Source organism: Amblyomma mixtum, chromosome 1, assembly GCF_055824585.1.
Source record: "Amblyomma mixtum isolate Tamu chromosome 1, ASM5582458v1, whole genome shotgun sequence".
Lineage (NCBI taxonomy): Eukaryota > Metazoa > Arthropoda > Arachnida > Ixodida > Ixodidae > Amblyomma > Amblyomma mixtum.
The window spans coordinates 140,329,774-140,335,507 of record NC_143012.1 but is presented as its reverse complement, the minus strand read 5'-3'; the positions used below and the strand labels follow the sequence as shown (position 1 = coordinate 140,335,507).

At 48.5% G+C, this 5,734-nt stretch overlaps 1 long non-coding RNA gene across 1 annotated transcript; it reads right to left on the bottom strand.

The window, feature by feature from the left end:
* Positions 1-2,630: 2,630 nt before the first annotated feature.
* On the bottom strand, positions 2,631-3,384 carry LOC149367744 (uncharacterized). Its single transcript, XR_016287767.1, has 2 exons — positions 3,154-3,384; positions 2,631-2,756 (listed from the first exon to the last, which is right to left on the bottom strand). It is a non-coding gene; the product is annotated as an uncharacterized LOC149367744 (long non-coding RNA).
* Between the last annotated feature and the right edge of the window lie 2,350 nt (positions 3,385-5,734).

Sequence of the window (5,734 nt, the reverse complement as noted above, 5' to 3'; positions counted from 1 at the left end):
CCGTAAGGATTTAATGTTGTCCCTGCTTCCCTTGCCTTTGTATATTAGTCTCATCCTGCTCACCTTCCAGTCTTTTGGAACGTCTCCTCCCTCTACTACTTTTTCAATGATCTGTCGTAATTTCAGTCTGCTTTTTTTTGCCTAGTATGGTAATTAATCTCATAGGTATGCCATCTGGTCCTGTCGCTGTTCCGATGGGAACCTTGCCTTCTATTCTGCCCCAGTCCCCTGCTGTTCTCTCCCTAGGCTCTTCCTCCCCTGCCCCATTGCTGTCCCTGCTCTCTCCTAGACCATCCGCCACAGGCTCTGCAAATGCTGCTTCAATTGTTTGTCTGATAAATTCCTGTGCTTCCTCTCCCTCTACCCTCTTTCCATCCTGTGTGGTCAGAGTGTGTTGGATGCCCTCTGTTCTCTTCCCTTGTAGCCTTATGTGCTCCCAAAACCTCTTTGCAGCATTCCTATCTTTCTTATTTACCTCCATCATCCGCTGGACTCCTGCCTTTCCTATTTTGGCTTGGACCAATGTCGCTGCCTCCCTTTTGCTCTCAAGGTATTCATTCCATTTTGCATCCACTTCGTCTGGTGGGGCCCCCCTTTTCTTTGCAACTCTGTGTTCCCTGGATGCCTTCTGTCGTCTCGCTATGGCTGCCTTCACTTCCCTGTCCCACCAGCTTTTTGGCGTGCGTCTTCCCTTTTTTCTTTGGGCCTTCTCTAACTCCCCTTGAAAAACCCCCACGAGGGCATCATATGTCCACTCCCTATCCGGTTGCCTGCACACTATGTCTTCAATGTGTCCAGACACTTCCTGCAGTTGTGCATCAGTGAGGTTATGTTTGCTTTCCCTCCCTTGAGTTCCTACCGCTGGTATTGCGCTACCAAATGTAATTTTTATTCTTCTGTGGTCGCTTCCCAGGCTTTTCATACCTTCTTCATCAATTTTCATGTCCCCTAACCTGTCATACAGTTTGTGTGACATTAGGCAGTAGTCAATAGTTGAGTGCGAATTATTTCTTACCTATGTTACTTTCCCGTCGCATTTTATTTCCGTATTAACCATTACTAGATCATGGGCATCGCAGAATTCTCCTAACATCTTCCCCATTGTATCTGTAGCTCCGTCAAAGTATTCCAAGTGAGCGTTCATATCTCCCAAGATGATTATTTCCTGATGCAAGCCTAAGTCCCTGATGTCTTTAGACATACATTCGAAATGCCCTTTATTCTCCTCACTCGACTCACTCTCTGTTTTAAGGTATACAAACCCTATTATTGTTCTTAGACTCCCCACTATGCCCTGGAGCCATAGATGCTCTCTGCAGTTTTCTCTTACTCTTTCCCAATCTTGCCCATTTACTAATGCCCCTAGGCCTCCACCCTTACGGTCTTTCTCTTTTCTATTACACCCTATCCAAGTGTAACCTGCAATGTGTGGCGGTTCTTCCATGTCTCTCAGGTGAGTTTCCGCAACCCCATATACCTCAATGTTTTCAGATTTTAGTTGTTCTTCAATTTCATCCCATTTAATTCGACTTCTTCCCCCTTGCATTGAACCCAACACTGAGAGGTTGCTTCCTTTTTGTTCGCCGTGCCCTTGTCCTGCCCCCCCCTCCCTTCACATTTGCTGCCTACTCCGTGGTCTGCAGGGGTTTCCTGCGTGCCTGTAAAAAAGCAAGTGCCCTACGGCCTATCCTCTTCCCAACCTGCCATCCCGCTGGTTCGGCGTAATGGATGCCATCTGGGCAGAATGGGAGAAAGTTCCTGTCTCCATAAATCACCCGGTTTACATCCATCACGTCGCATCTGAGGGTTTTTCCCAGCTCTCTGATTGCTGTGTTGGGCCTCATAACCTGGTCTGCAATGTACTGGCCCCGTCCCCTGATCTCCGGGACTGTGCACAGAACAATGTGCACTGCCTCGGAGGTCGCCCTAAGTTTCTCTACCCCTGCCTGTATTTGCCTTCCCAGGTACTTCCCCTTCTCCTGCAATACGTCGTTAACCCCTGCGTGGAGAACCACGAGGTTCTCACCTGCCATATTCTCCCACAGTTCAGCTTTGGCCCGCTCTGCCACCTCTCTAAAGCACCCACCCGAAATGCTCTCAACCTGCATCTGCTCACTGCCCAGTAAACCATAAAACGTACCATAGACATCAGCAAGATATTTACGCTGGACATTAGACACCTCCATTAGACATCCATATTAGTACCGTTTACGAAAAATCTACGTACCTATAACATGAAAATTGGGGTCCAGTTCACGTTGTAGGTACGTACTGCAGACATCACGCTCTACATTTATCAGATATTTGTGAACATGTAAGTACGCCCAGTCTACGTAGCCTAGACGTCTATATAAAGAGAATATGACTATACATAGATCAATATCCAGGTGAAAATTTCTAACTGGTTCCAGTCCTACTGTTTTAAGAGACACATTTCCAGACTGGAACCAGCTGCAATACGAGATGCAGCTGACACCTGTTACAATTCCAGATGGAATGGAGACCTACTGCAGCCCAGCCACAGACTTCCCTATGGAGTCGTCGGGACGTCCAAGCACTCCAGCTAGCTCAAATACAGTTGAGTAAGCGAGTACATGGCCATCATGGGAGCCCAAAACACTGCAGATGACTTCCTAGTGCGTCAGTATTTTATTGCGCTCGGCGCTTTCACTGAATCTTCTCGTTGAGCATAATCGTCAGGTTAACAGCTGCGGTGGCATCAATACTCTTCAGCCGAGCCCAATAGGCCAGGGTTGCTGCAAAAGAAAGCATAATTGTTCACTTTTACAGGTGACAAGAGAATGGCACAGCAACCACAACAAACAAACCCAGTAATTTACGCCACTTTTACCGACGCAAGTCTATGAAGCGTGAAAGGTTGCCCTTGCAGCACTAAAAGGCAGTCGTGCTGAGCGGAGTGTGCTTGCACACGCACTTCGGCGCACCATCCGAACGCATGCCCACATTTCGGTAGTAGAGGCCAGTTGCATACATCACCAGCCTTTGTTTCAATACACAGCGAGTTTGGCAAAACAGCCAAACGAGTGAGCGCAAAAATATAACGTGCCGATAAATGCGTTAGAATTTCTTCATTACGAACGCAAAAATAGCATAAAATACACTTCAATGAGTAAACTGAGACTGAGTACGCACCAAGAAAGGTCACGATCCCAGCCGGTGAAAACGACTTGTAGTCCTAATTCGTACTGACGGGTCCACTTCGCCGAGTAGTAAAAGCAAGCAAACTGTCTTCCTTCAGCTCCATCAAGGAAAGAACGGCTGAACAATCTCGCCAGCAATAATAAGGGAATAATTAATTCTGTGTCGAGGTTCTTCAAACACAATGTTCCCACGGAACACGATTGAAATCGCACACGCACTGCGCTCTACCACTGCCGCCATGGCTGAACCTATAGTCGGATACAACTTAAGTCTGCAGTGAAGCTCCGCCCACATTCAGCCTCCGCGCGGAGAATTCCTCCACGACGAAAAAGTAGTCTGTGGCTGAAACGTTTCTTGTTAAGTAAACAAGAAGCTTAGCACAAGAAAAAAGTTACGAGCTCTACAGTTCTGATACGTGGATCGTTTGATATAGTCAAGCATTAAAAAATTTATTTCGTTTACAGTTGCGATTCGCCAGCGGAGTAATACAAGACGCCGCGGGCCGCGGCCCAGTGTTAGCAACTGCTGTTTTTATAAGTTGTATCCTACTATAGACCAGATTTTTGAGCCTCTCCTGGGCGCGGCCATTTTGCACCGACTGGCGCGCCGCGGTGCGGGCGTTTCTTTGGGGACTGCGGGCCTGCGGCAGTTCCGCGGCCGTGCCTGCATATAGCCGCGCTTCGGGCGCTAAAAAAACATTGTCGAGCATACTTGCGCTGCGTGGCTGTGCTGCAGGAAGTATTTACGTTATCAAAGCGATAACATTGACCCGTTTTAATGACATTTAGTTTGACATTCAGGTTAATTGTGCCGGCGCTTAGAACGCGCTCGTGCTTAATCGAATTCCGTCTTGGTGCTCCACCGCAAAGAAACTTTTTATTCAATATCAAGAATTAGGTGTGCGGCTAGTATGCAGTTCCAATTCCCATGCACTCTTATTTCTTCCTGCCGGCCATAAAGCCCCCCCCCCCTCTTCCACAAACGGCTTTCTTGTCGCCGCGCCAGTTTATCAACAAATTACCGCTGTGAGCTCAACTGAGTCGCAGCGCCAACAGAAAACAAATTTTGTCATGGTTTATGCAACCTGGTGCATAAAAACGTACTTTCGCTTAATTTATAAAAGCTTGAATAGATATGAGCAGCTAATCCAGCTTTCACTAATTCTGAGGTCCGAAGTCGCGTTAGTTTATTCAGGAGCTCTCGCCGCGTGTGAGAGCGTTTCGTAGGCGTTTGGCTAAGTGTGGAAAATGTAATGAAATCGCGCATATTTTCCTATGAATAATGTAGATACCGCACCGCTGCGGTGGCTCAGTGGTTACGGCTCTCTGCTCTGGCCCAAAAGACGCGGGTTCGATCCCGGCCGCGGCGGCCGAATTTCGAAGGAGGCGAAATTCTAGAGGCCCGTGTACTGTGCGATGTCAGTGCACGTTAAAGAACCCCAGGTGGTCGAAATTTCCGGAGCCCTTCACTACGGCGTCCCTCATAGCCTGAGTCGCTTTGGGACGTAAAACCTTAATAAACCAAACCAAGCTAAGGTAGATACCAACAGCAGAAAGATACTATAGATAAACCTTTACCCCCCAGATACCTCTGACATGCGTGCGGAAAAAGCAGCTGAAATCGGTAGCGGTCGTGCTTACAATCCTGTGCATGAAATGTTCTTAATGGGAACAACAGCAAGCTCAGCGCAAGGATGCTGAACACGTACTGGTGATCGAAAACACGCGCTCCGTCGGGACAACCTTCAGTCTGCAGCTCGCCTATCCAGTTACTACTCCACTGAGTCAAGTCAATAGATCTACATTCTGATGCATAATATTATCATAGATGATATCGCACGTAAAAGGCGACAACAAACGACACGACAGCGCAGAAATCTGCTTCGAAGTGCCGGTTTCCAGTCCGTACACTACCTGGTCGACTACCCTCGGATGTCACGTTAACCAGTAACTGCGCACAAGATAACCGCAGCACTGTCTGGAAGAGGGCAAATGTGAGTAGTGACGCACAGCACACACCCTCATACGTTAGCTGATGGAGCACAAAACGGCAGAAGCGAACACGTAAACATGCGTTCTATGCGCGGCGCCGGCGCGACCCGCAGTCCCTTGGGCCGCGCGCGCCGACAGATGGCGACTGGCGTCGAGAGTAGGCGCGCGTCCGCAGCCTGCGTGCGAGGGTAAAAAAATCTGGTCTATAGACCAGATTTTTGAGCCTCTCCTGGGCGCGGCCATTTTGCACCGACTGGCGCGCCGCGGTGCGGGCGTTTTTTTGGGGACTGCGGGGCTGCGGTAGTTCCGCGGCCGCGCCTGCATATAGCCGCGCTTCGGGCGCTAAAAAAACATTGTCGAGCATACTTCCGCTGCGTGGCTGTGTTGCAGGAAGTATTTACGTTATCAAAGCGATAACATTGACGCATTTTAATGACATTTAGTTTGACATTCAGGTTAATTGTGCCGGCGCTTAGAACGCGCTCGTGCTTATATCGAATTCCGTCTTGGTGCTCCACCGCAAAGAAACTTTTTATTCAATATCAAGAATTAGGTGTGCGGCTAGTATGCAGTTCCAATTC